The 13,107-nt window shown below is 38.8% G+C and overlaps 1 protein-coding gene across 9 annotated transcripts in view; it reads right to left on the reverse strand.

The window, feature by feature from the left end:
• MBD5 (methyl-CpG binding domain protein 5) overlaps positions 1-13,107 on the reverse strand; it is a 128,169-nt gene that overhangs the window by 71,828 nt on the left and 43,234 nt on the right. For all 9 annotated transcript variants that reach the window (XM_048954066.1, XM_048954065.1, XM_048954061.1 and 6 more), the window contains one exon: positions 11,092-11,189. The gene's annotated coding sequence lies outside the window, so the exon portion shown is untranslated. The remainder of the gene's footprint in view (positions 1-11,091; positions 11,190-13,107) is intronic.

The following is a 13,107-nucleotide window of genomic DNA, read 5'->3' on the forward strand; positions in this document are numbered from 1 at the left end:
CTTGTGTTCGAGGTGGGTCAAGGTTAGATAAAATGCTGGCTCTTCTAATGTTCAAGGATTGCCTACGTGCTTTCTCTAAAAAAGCTTCTCAAAAAGAATCCTATTACAAACATCTTTAATATTCCACTAAGATATTCTTTTTTTTTTCCTCTTTTAAAAATCCTTTTATTACAGAAAAAGAATAATGGAAATGAACAGACATGGCTTCAACATTCAGACACTGTTCTTTCAGGTTGCCATTGGTACATCATAGTAGATGAGTTCAGGGACAGATAAGAAAAAATTAGCTGATATGGAATCTGTAGCCTACAGCTGGTATTACAAAACATGCTGCAAACATATCTAAAGATGTGTCAAATCTAAAAGCAGGTGCAGATATCTCAAATGACACACAGATCCAGAACGTGGCAATGAAGCACACTGTAATCAATACAGCACTGCACTTTATGAAAGTAACAAGCAAGCTTTTCCAGTTGTGCCATCAATTTCCACGAAGCCAGGACCTAACTCAGACTTAATTGCTTATGATCCCTGACTGTACCCTCAAACGCCTCCTTTAAAATTGCCTTTTCATCATTACTAAATGATCATTTAGTTCAATGCTAAAACATACAGTTCAACTTGAGATTCATCTTTTATGAATTTTTATTTCTACATGAATTGACAATTATGTCAGTCCACTGAGTGTATTTCTCTCTTTCTTTTGGTGAATATATCCCATTATCCTAAATATTCCATGACCTTGAATCTAAGCTAAGGCTTACTGTAAGGAACACAGCCCTCCAGCACAACCCTACTCCAAGAGCTGCTCCCTGTGCGTAAGGCAGAGCCTGCAGCCTCCTGTCACCACTCCTTGTCGTCCTTCATTCAGTCCAGTGCCACCGAGTTCAGGTCCTGGGCTGAGCAGCTGAACTGGTTTTAGTTTCTTATACACTTAGTTCTGGATTTGGGAGTGGATCATGGAGGAAGAAGTCAGGCCCTTCTTTCCCTTAAGTCTAAAGCGTAATCCTCCTGATTCACCTCTGACCAGAACCAACATCACTTACAGCTTCAGCTGCTCCTCCAGGACTGCTCTCAGGGCACCAACCAGCCACACCACCTCCCAGAGATGCTGTGCAAGACCCTGCCTGGAGCACAGTCCCTAAATACACAGCACTGCAACCATTTCCCAATGCAGAAGTTTAACTATATATTTGGGGCATCCTTAATAAATGTTTTAGCCTTCAAAAAACTCCCTAAATTCTATTTAACATCTGGCATATTGTTTCCATCAGCAAAAATGGGGATAAAGTAATAAGGCATGTCAGTAGCACAGCTGGAAACTTGGTACACTACACATCAATTTTATACTAGACAGGCACAGTGAAGGTATGCCACACTGTGCTTCTTAGCACTCCATTTAGTGGATCATTTAAAAATAAATGGTTTTCATAAACTTTTCCAAATTGGCACTACTCTTGCCAAATACTGAAGGAAGATGCTAAAACGTGTGCAGTGGAAGGACATAGAAAAGGCATACCTTGCTGTAACAACAGGCAGCAATACAACATTCAGTAGAGACATTCAGTAACTACTAATACAGAGAAGCCCATCTCAATGAAGGGTAGAACTGTATTTATGTTAGATTAAAAGCAATTTCTTACTATAACAGATAATTAAATGTGGAAATGGTTTTCTGAGTAAAGCTGTGTGCATGCTAGCACTTCCAGGCAATGAAATGAGATCAGGTAAGTTCTGAGTAGGCAACCTTTAATCTGGGTTCTGCAAGAAGTGCCAAAGGAAGTCAGAAACCTGCCACCTTTTGGTCTTTGAAATTTTAATTTCCCTTATTCTCTCTCAGATAACCAGAGGAACACATACCAGTCTTGGGTAGGAAAGTAAAATAAGCCACGTGGATATACAGATGGAAGAGACAACTACTTCCCACTGGAAGGCACTACTTCCATCTTCACACAAAAAGATGCTTTTACGACAAGTAATTCCAGTCTGAAAGCATCTTATTATTGATCAGCAGCACTTTACTCTTTTGCAGAAGTACTTGCATCTGACTTTGTACTTTAAGGATGTGCTGGTAGAGTCCACTTCACTAGGGAAAAGAAAGCAAAGGGAAAGGCAGCTTTCCCTTCTCCTCCTTGCTTCCCAGTGGTGCACTACCCAAAATGATGCATATTCTACATCTCTGGACCTTGCTGCTGGAGTTCCATCAGCTCAGTCAGAACACCCAAGTTGGCTCACATGTAATATAAGGCCACTCTTATGCTTTCAAGTGGAATTTTAGCCTGTAGTCCAGATCAGAGCTACTCATAGAATGCACAACTCTGTATGTGTAGAAGGGACAATTGTAAAAAATCTCATCTGATCTCTGACATAATACAGAGCATCCAACCTCACTAGGAAACAGCTGTGTCAGGACCAGTTATTCTCTCACATGAGAGGATTTCAGAACACTGCTAGATGCAAACAGCACTCTCACACAGGAGTTACAGCGCATGTTTACCTTTGTTATTTCCAGTTTAACCAAAAAGCATCACAGTTTTGTAAAACATATCAGTGTATCAACATAAAGGAGTGATCCATTTTGATAGTAAGAGTCTACAAAGATCCTTCTTATGTCCTAGCCGTAGCAAAAAAACAAAAACAAGCATGTTACTAGACCTTATGTGCTGCCAAGATGAAATGTCAATATCCTGCTCACATTGTGAATACAAGGTTATTGGTTATTATTAACATCAAACCGACTAAATAAAAACACGTGTGTTTGGTATTGTATCCCCACCACTCTAAACACACAGGCAGACACTGAATTAGTTTCATCATGTGAAACAGCACACATTTGTAGAGATTTGGAATGATTATTTTAAATCTTTGACCATCGTGGAATCTTAAGAAAAGAAAGACAAGAAAATGGTCACTTTCATGTATGCACCGGTATTTTATAATAATTACCACCCAAAAGATATTGGAAAGAAGTATGAAGTAAGCAACTCAAATGGAGAAAAACATCTTAGTAACCACTGAACTCTGTATCATCATCTTAAGTAAGGAAGTAAGGTGCCTGGCTCTGTTTTGTCTCAAATCTTTCTAAAAGAAAAAAACCAACACACAGGGTTTCAAGCATGAGGGCTATGCACTGAGTTAACAGCACTCATCACAGACCAAATCAGCTAAATACTGGCAATGTTGCATTTTTAAAGTAACATCTCCTATACTGCACTCCTTACACTACTAATTCTTGCTTAGAAGTTCTACACATTTACTTGGTACACTAACTTGCTACCATGGAGGATGCACAGCTTGCAATTGCACAGTACAAATGAATTAGTAATATGGTTTGAAGTGCCTCTCAGCAGAAAAACAGAGCTTTTCCCTGGCATCACTTGCTCTCAATGATTGCTCTTCAAGGATCACAACCATTTTAATAAATACTAACTTTATCAAAGCATGTGTATAAATTTCTGCTGATGCAATGGTTAAAGTCAGTTTATTAAGACTTCTACACTGTCAGTGGTATTATAACTATTAGAATGTTATTTGAGTAGAATGATCTCCTGATTAATCTTTCACACTGGTAAATTAATGTGTGGGTATCACCTCAGGTAATGCTGAATTCATCATGTCTCCCAGCTAGCAGCAGATAGCTAAACTCCTGCAAGTTAACAGAAATACTGACATTACGTTTTCATCAGGCAAAGTTTTCTTCCTTTCTCTGACATTTTATAGCACACACAACACTTAAAAACTTCAGCAAGATCTCCTGAACGGGCTTTAAATGGGCTTTAAAAATCCATAAAGAGGCCAAACATTGACATGCAATTAATGACCAAGTGCTGTCTCCCCATCCTAAAAAAATATGACTGTCATTTGGAGTTGTTTCTACATTACAGAGCTTTCATTTGGGCAATGCATGCCAGAAGGTGTTCTGTTCTGGAAGACACAAACTTTCACATCTATAGAATGAAGAAGCCACCAACTTTGTCTAACGCCAGCACCTACTTGCTGAATTTCCTTTCAGAGTATGAAACATTTCTTCTTCAAGAGAAGCATATACAACAACATCTGAAGCATATGTGTCTTGGGTATTTATTTAATTCCCTACTGTCAGAATACAATATAAACTGAAAGTTACTACATGAGACTTTCATTCAGCACAATGAGCATCTTCCAGCCAGAACACCTACAACTCAGATTATTCCAGGCTGCCATTATGCTTGCTGTCAGCTGTTCATCTGCTACACAATCTATGCTATAAAAAGTCACTTTCTGCCACTCAAACTGGTTGAAATAAAATTAAAGCATAAAGAAAAAAAAAGATACATACCTGAATCACTGTCTACATTATGAACTGTATGAAACTTCTAAGCAAGAATTTGTAGTGTAAGCAAAAAAACAAATTAACTGAGGTCAAATTCCATACATTATAATATACAGTATTAGTTTTTTCTCTTTGCCTTTTTCTGAAGGCACAGCTGTAGTCAGGTTTCCTTCTCAATTTCCTGTTCCCTTTTTCAAAACAGCAATTAAATGAGAACCATTATGGATCTACCTTCTCATAAACTATTTTCAAATCATACGTAGGATTCAACAATGAATATTGATGTGTCAATTGTATAAAAATAATTGCATTTTGTTCCCTAAACAACGTGCATCTGAAACACATTACAGCTGCTTTGATAAATTCATGCTGGGATTCATGTCCTGGATAGTTTTATTTCTTATATGAAGAACCAACATGGAGAAGTTGGTCAAAAAGTTTGGCTTTTTTAAAATGCTACCCTTCAAACTGAAAGTTTAGTTTACCAGTTCTTTTCAGCTCAAGCATTTTGTTTTTTCCTCTGAATGGCAACTACTGACTTTCAAATGCTGATGATAAAAACCAAACGAAAAATTAATGAATCCTCTGAAGTGATGTAATCTCAGTTTGGGAGACTAAAAGTTAAAATGAACTGTGACTACTACTGAACCAGCTTGGTGAAAGTCTTATCTCATTGATATCTCTTTAACTGCACCCTGAAAACTAAATTAAAAAATCCTGTTTTAAATGACAATTCTGAGCCACAGGTTTTCAGAAGAGTATCTCTATTCTTTAGAGATCCTGCATAAGTTTTAAATTTAAAAGTATCACTAGTTTTAATTTAAAAGCCCTTCACTGAACTGGATTCTTAAGGAGAAGGGACAAAGGATGCTTGTGAGATTCACGCAGATCAGGAGAAATCAATCTATGTAGATGCTCCCCTTTAGCAGAAATACACTGAAAGAAGTCAGTTACGAGGCTGAAAAATGAAGACATCTTGTTTCAAGACAAACTAGCAAAACCAAGAATTAATTTCAAAGCTCTTATTTCTCACCGCAGGAAAGCAGCTGCAACTCCAGCTATACTACCTAAATTGCAGAAGCTGGTGGTATGAAACCAGGTGAGACCTAGGAGAGCATTAATGACACAAAATGAACACACCAGCCCCAAAACAGGGCTGTACATGAAGTGCACTTTGTTCAACACTTCCCAGGCAAGTTGCTGAGTGTTCTGCACTGAAAGGGGCACAGGAGGTAGGAACCACCCTGCCAGGCCTCTGCTGCTGGGACACTCGTGCCTGGAACATGCAGCCGCTGATCAGGATCCAGATGGCTGATGAAGATCCACAGCAGAGAAATGCCTCCCTGCTTCTACACTTTTCTTAATCGTCTCTATAGATTTTCACTACGATAGCAAGCCCTCAAGCCTAAAAAGGATGTGAGTTTATAGTATGGGGAAAATGAAACAAAACAGGATAGCAAAATGGAGAGAGAAAAAAACAACCAGAACCAAGACTAAAATCAAACCTCCACAACCTTTCAGACCAAATTCCCATCAAGAAAAACAGTGGTTTCCTAGGTTTCCACTAACAGCTGAATTTAAGATTTGTTACCCTTGAGTTTCTTTTTCAGCACACCGTTGTTTCAGACTGAATCATGAAAGCAAAATCAAAATTCTGAATATGGTTTGTTGTTACAGTGGAAATGAATAATTCTGTTTATCTTAGATACCATGCTCCAAATGCACTGCTCCTTTAAAGATTGTGTAAAATTCACCAACAAAAATGGCAGCATATCTATCAGCTGTTATTTTAAACACACAGCTCTCGCAGGACAAAGAAAGATGAAGTGACTTAAATTTTCCAAACACTACAGGAAAATATAAGGATTATCATTTTCACAACTATCTCATATCATGGACAGAAATAATAAAAGAAACCAAAACCTTCTGATGACTTGCAGATCACTGGGACTGAATGAAGCTAGCTCTCAGGCAACTAATTCGAAAGCCATAGGCATGCACATCTGATTTTGGTAAGAAAAGGTATACAACAAATAAGATGAGTTCAAACAGCTGTTCTATAAAACTACTGAGAGAGAATTACCTCAGTATCATAAATTTTCACATTACCTACAGATTTTACATTGACATTACATTGAGTTTGGTTCATTTACTAACAAAAAAAATGCCTGAAGATATTTACATGTGTTGGGGGGTTCTCTAGTGCAGCGTTACAAAATGGAAAGCCTTTGCAGCGGGGAGTATTTGTTTACAGTGTGTTCCAATGAAACACCAGCCTGTATTTGATCTGGAGAGAAGAAAAGGGGATCACTGAAAGCAAGCTCACTGCTCTGGTGAAATGGGAAACACTTGGCAAAAATATTCTGCTAAAGCAGAGAATGGCTTATTAAATCAATTATATTTAAAGCATACAGTAAATTTTGGCTCTAAAATGTACCTAAAAGTATTGACATTATAGAGTAATAATACAGAAATATATTTTTTCAAAAATTGTGTAGAATCAACTTTCAAATTTAGTATAGTTTTTTTTTTCTCTTCTTTCTTAAATTGAAGATAGCTTAATTGCTTTGCATCTTGCATGACAGAAAATAACTTCCATGTTCACAAAAAAAAAAAACATTTCATAATAAAAGATGAGAGAGATGTGGAGAACTGAGTGCTCCCAGAAAAACATCAGGGCTGTGAGAATGACAAATGGGCTCAGTTTTAAGGAATACTCTGGAAAAGCTGTCCCTCAGATCTGGACTGCAGGCTGCTCCAGAGAGAAAAATGATGCAGCATAACACTGCTCCTTTTCTGTCTCAGAATAATTGCAGTCAAAACATTAATAATGACACAGTTCTAAGAAATACTATTTAGGGAAGGACTGTGTATGCAACGCCAAGTCATACGTTACATACTTCAGCATAATTAAACAGTCTGATAAATTCTGAAGGTTGGATGGTGAGGCCTGGTTTTGTACCCAGATGTATCACGAGTCTCAGAATTATGCAGCTCAGAAAGTTCTCCAAGCCTACATTACATGGCATGCAGCTAGAGATGGCACATGGGACTAAACACATCTATCATTTTATTGCCCAATATGAAATTCTATCAGGCTACGAGAATTTTCCACTCACTGTTTAAAAAGATAAAACCAAGCAACAGATGTAAGCCTCACTCATACTTCTGAAGCTTGCATAACCAGTCTATTTTATTAATGCTGTATTTCTCCGATCCATTTTTGCTCCGTTCTATGTGATTAACAAGAAAAAAAAATAATGAGGACTTGTAACATGTAATTCTGGTTTCCTTCACATGTTGAAATAAATAGCACAAATCACTAAGTCCCATCTCAGTTTATGGATGAGAAAATCCAGTATTCATGCTAACACCACTATATGTGCACTAAAAAGGCTCATAAATTCCAGACTGTACTATGCAATCTAAGCTGTTTGAAACATACAGTTCTTGAAATGTACAATTTCAATGCATAACTGCACTCCAGAAAGGACACAATTTGGCAGAAAGTTGCCTGCTGTCCCAGGGTTGTATGAAACTTTCCAGAACAGCACCAGGAGCAGAAGATACACTGCTGCCAGTGTCCACCTGCGTGGATGTGCCATGGGGAAACAGGGGTGCAAATCTGGAGCCAGAATGGCACTGTAATCTGGGAAAGAATATGAAACAAGGGAAGAATGGTACTGTGCAAGAATGGATAATGAACTTGGAAAAGAAACTAGCTGGCAGCAGAAATTACTTGAATGAGAAGCAAAGAAAATAGAGACAAGGCAGACCTACATGACAGAGAGACGGGACGAGAGGTGTGCGGGAAGCTGGGGTATGATAAGAATGGCTCAGTCGGAAGCTAGATACCAAGGAAAATGGAAAAGGAAACAGGAAAAGAAAAAGCAAGATGCCTAGACCTACAGACCTTCCACTTCCTACACTTCTCATGAAGAGCCACTGCTCTCGCCCTCTTCTTGATGAAAGAATCTTCTTGCAAGTACCCTGGGGATCTGCAGCTCCTGAAATGAACCCAGCAGCCCAGCAAAGGGATGGCAAGGAGAGCTCGCAAAAAATGTTTCTGCAGAAGGTTTGGGAGTCACAGACAGGGTCCCTTTTGTCAGAAGGACTGTGAGAAAACCTGATGCTAAAAAAGACATTAAGGAACAAAGGCAAATTCCTAATTCTATCTTCATAGTAAGGTTTGAAAACTATACAGTACAGAAGTTCTGGAACCACACACAGAACAATTAAAAATAACAGATAGCTCCTTACTGATTAAATGATACCTATGTAATGCAAGGATTTCCTTCTAGGGGGAAAAATAGCATGTTATCATATAATGAAAGACTTCATGATAATGTGCAAGGTACAAGAGGGTGAACCAAGGTCACTAAGGTTTTGAAGTATTAAGACTGCAAGCACAGTAATGCGTATTAAATACGAAGAGCCCCTACATTTAAAAATAGATCAAATGAAATAGAAACAATGCCTGCATGTACCTACACAGCTGTGATCAGCCTAGTAATGGGAGGCAAAACAGGAGCAAAATAAAATCTAAGGTATTTACAATAAGGGCTAAATGCTTTTTGTTTCTAGTTTTCTGACCTCTATCCACACACAGGTATGTATTAAAGCTTCAGGGAAATAAGCAGTAAAACATTAACCTTGCAGACAAGGTTTCCTCATCCCAGTTTTTCACAAACAAATAACATTTCTTCCTAACCCAAGTGCTAACTTTGATATTTACTCCCCAGTTTTCCTTTACCAAGCGTGATAGCTCCCCAGTTTAAAGCAACTGAAACATATTCAGAGGCTATCCTTGAAGGAAACAGCAGCAACAACACCACAAAATTTATCTCAGCATCACATAGGTATAAGTAATCTCCCTCAGCTCAGTACTTCTATACGAGGAAGGTCTTCCACTCTGGGGAAAAAAAAAAGAAAAAAAAGGAAAGAAAAGAGAACTGCCTTCATTTCTTTCTTAATTTGAGCCTTCCTCGAACAAACAGCTACTGTTTGTATCGTTTGTTTCCTTGTTTTAGGTCACGTAATTCAGTTATGCATGCCACACTTTTTAACTCTTTCCTGTCTGCTGTTCTCTTACTGCTTCATCTAGAAGCTGGAAAAACCTAAAGTGATACAAAATCCAATGGAACGAGGGCTGCCTGAGCCCAGATACATCTGCCAGCGTCCACTGCACATGGAGCTGAGTCACACGCTGCTTCAGTGCCCTTGCAGTTAAATGCGGGCTGAAAATCCCACAGTAGATAAAGGAAAAAAGAAGGGGGAGGTTGCATACAAATCCTCTGACTTATGTAAAACGATACTCATCAGGAAGTTAAACAGCAATACATCACCAACACTACAGAAATGAGGTACTTAATATGGAAGCAACATGTACCCTGACCCTGCGTGTCCCAGCCCTGATCCTCTGTCAGGCCAAACTGACACTAACAACACAGTTCCAAGAATTTTCTATTCATGCTGCTTGAAAAATCAGTAATAGAGATCTGCAGAACAAGCTCTTTCCCAGCTGATCCCAGCTGCTCAGACATGCATAAAGGGAGAAAATTAGTTCTGAACGCTGAGCAAACTTTGTAGCAAGTGGCTCAGTTTTCACTCTACTGCATCAGGTGGTGTTGTGCTGCAGGTGAAAACAGTATCAGTAACATCATGGCATCCTAACAAGACAAGTTTTATTCTTCAAATAAACAGCCAGTGAGAGCTATTCAGAGTCCTGATTTTGTGAACTAAGCAGCTTATTAATCTCCATCCTCCTATTCAAGAGCATTTTACACATTTCATTTTGAAAAGCCTAAGATGAAGTTGCTCTATTCATAAGTTCAAAAATGAAGCTGTACCCTCATTTTGGACTTGCCTATTAAAACAAAAAAAGGCAAATATGTAAATTTCAAGTGAATTAAAGTGCCCCATTAGGAGTTCAATTATATTCTGAAATTACATCTTAATTGGTTTGCTCATAGATGAGCTGTACAGCTAACCAAAAATCTACTACCATATAATCATCCCTAAATTTCAGATATTGCCACACATTAAATTAACAGCAGATAATGACTGGGAAAATTAGCTCTATTGCCACAACAGAAATATTCTCTCCGTGTCACCTCAAGTGTTTACGTAGTTAGTTTCATAACAAATAGAATAAAAATCAAACAGATAGAACTCTTGCACGTCTGACAGTTATACTGGTCACCAGAAGTCCACATGCTCAAAATGAATAGTTCAATTACAGTGTACATCACACTCGTATCTCTAACTAATAACTAATTAAAAAGAAGTTACATCTGTAATATCCCACTGAAAACTATCACAGACTAGCTACTGTTTTACTGTGTGCACTGCCATTTTTTTTTATTTTAAGTTCTGCTTAACTCTCATTTTCTGAGAGATAAACTCCATGCTGAAATACTCTTCAGATTTCAATACAGAAGGTACCAGTGACCGGTATCACACAGATATTGCCAATGATCTGTGGTACAAAAAAAGCCTCTTGCTGAAGAAAGAACAGTGAATAACATGACATCGATAACATATTAAAGGGAGAAAAAAATGAGCTAAGGATTCATATTCTTGTAACTGAACAGTGGAAAAAAACCACACCTTTCATATAGCTTATTTTTAATTTGAGAATAAATAAGCTAAAATTACATCTTTCGGAAGCAAGGCCAGAATCTTGTACTCCAGCTGCTGCTTAATTATGGTTAATACATTATTTTTGAGGACTAAAGCACTGCTTATGTACAAAAACACGACACGGACATTTCACTTACCACTGCTGTCTGAAGGAAATTAACTTCAAAGATCTTGTCTGTAAATGATGTATCCTTCAGTATTTATACCTCCAATGATCACCATCGTCAGTAAGGATCTGAAGGAAAACACCACAAAGAAGTACACCCAGGTTAGCTGCAGCGAGGCTTGGGGTTTTTATATTTTGTGTTTATTTGTTGAGAAGGCACGAGGTAAAATTGTGTACTGCATGCAACGCATGAGTTTATGTGGTGCTGTTAAAACCACATAGCCCCACAGCCTGTACCTGGGAAGGCATTTATCTAGCTGAGGAGTACAGCAATTCAGCCACATCAATATATTTAAAATGCAATACATCACATTTAGAAAATCCACTGTTATCATATCAAAACAACAACAGTAATCATCCCATGGGTTAAAGATTACAAAAAAATACCATCATAAACTGCAAATTAACATTGAAGCAGGCTATTTTACATGCAACAACAAAGCAAGCAGGCAAAGTTAAGCCACCTCCCTAAACTCTGGTAAGCCAAAACACAAATAGCTTAAAGAAACCCCCTTAAAGATGCAGGACTGCTCGTTGCTACACGCAGCATTAGGCCCCACCGGTATCCCCATAGCCTAACATATGCTGCATTACTTCTTTCAGTCCACATTTAGCAACAGATGTCATTAACTAGGAGGCTAATCAAGTCAGAAAGCTTTCATCTTGTAAATAATGTTACCCTCCCCTCAGCTGGTTCCATTTGGGTTAGCCTTTCTCAGGTTACGGAGGAATCCAACTTGGAGCAGAGGCAAAATTGCACTAGCTCCAGCCAGGGCTGACCAGAGCAGCAGTAAAACTCAGGCTAGCACATGCCACTCATTCATACTGATGTTTTCAGCATTATTTATCTGTTTAGTCTTTCATCTATTAGCAAGCTGGGAAGATTTATGTGTCAGTAGCCAGGACACGTGGAAGGCTGATAAGAGCACCAGGTCCCCCAGCGCACCAGAGGTCTTCCATAGCTGCTTAAAGCCACCTCCAAGAGCAAAAACACAAAGTTACTGCAGTTCATCTCTATGAATGGATATATGCTTCATAGTGCTTTAGCTGAATTGTTCCATGTTTTTTTTCTGAAATCAATCCAACCCCTCAGCCTCCATTGGCTCAGAACACAAAACTCTCAGAACAGAACACAACACTCTTCCTCCAAACAAGTTATTGAATACTTAAACTCTCTTTCTCCAGAATTTTAACATCTTCATAGAAAAATAACTTTCAGAGCAGTCTTGGAAATAAAATTGTGCAGGCTACCAGGGTTACATTAGCTCTTTTTTTCTAATGAAAAATTTGAAGAAGAAATTGGATGTACGCTGCGCTCTGATGCTTGCCAAACTTGGAATTGATGGGTTGATACGGAGGAAAAATTCCAGATAGAAAATGACCCTCTTAGAGTATTAAAAGACTGCTGTGCAGGAACTGAAAGCGCACTGCCACCGCTTTCCTGCTGTGGATCAGGCAAGGGCTGAGGGGCAGGAGAGGGACAGAACAGTGCTTCCAACAGCCCAAGGCTGCAGCAGCTGATGAAGGAGGTAGGCAGGCACAGCAGCCAGGTCATCGACTGCTCTGCCCTGATACAACACCTTTCTACCTTACTGTAGCAAAGAGAACACTAAGCCTCACAGAATTCCAAGGACTGCTTCTACTTCAGCTGGCCTACAAGTCATGCAGATATGATACACACTTTCTCTGTTAGCTCTGCCTGGCTCTGGCTGTCCTTTACTCCTTGGATATGCCAAAGCAATCCAGCTAGAGGACTACAGTGGTATGGAAGCCAAAACAGCATCTATCAACAGATTTGTTTAATAAGTTCTGCACGGCTGATGCTTATCGGTGGTTGCAAAGCAAAAAGCAAACCTTCCAACAGGCAAGTCTTGAAATGCAAGCTGTACTCAGACCTGAAGCAAAACACTTTTTCTTACAGGGAGAAAATGAAACATGGAGCTGATACAGGGAAATAATAGCAACATTTCTTTGTGCCATTTTAAGC

The sequence above is a fragment of the Lagopus muta genome, chromosome 8 (assembly GCF_023343835.1).
Source record: "Lagopus muta isolate bLagMut1 chromosome 8, bLagMut1 primary, whole genome shotgun sequence".
Taxonomy (NCBI): Eukaryota; Metazoa; Chordata; class Aves; order Galliformes; family Phasianidae; genus Lagopus; species Lagopus muta.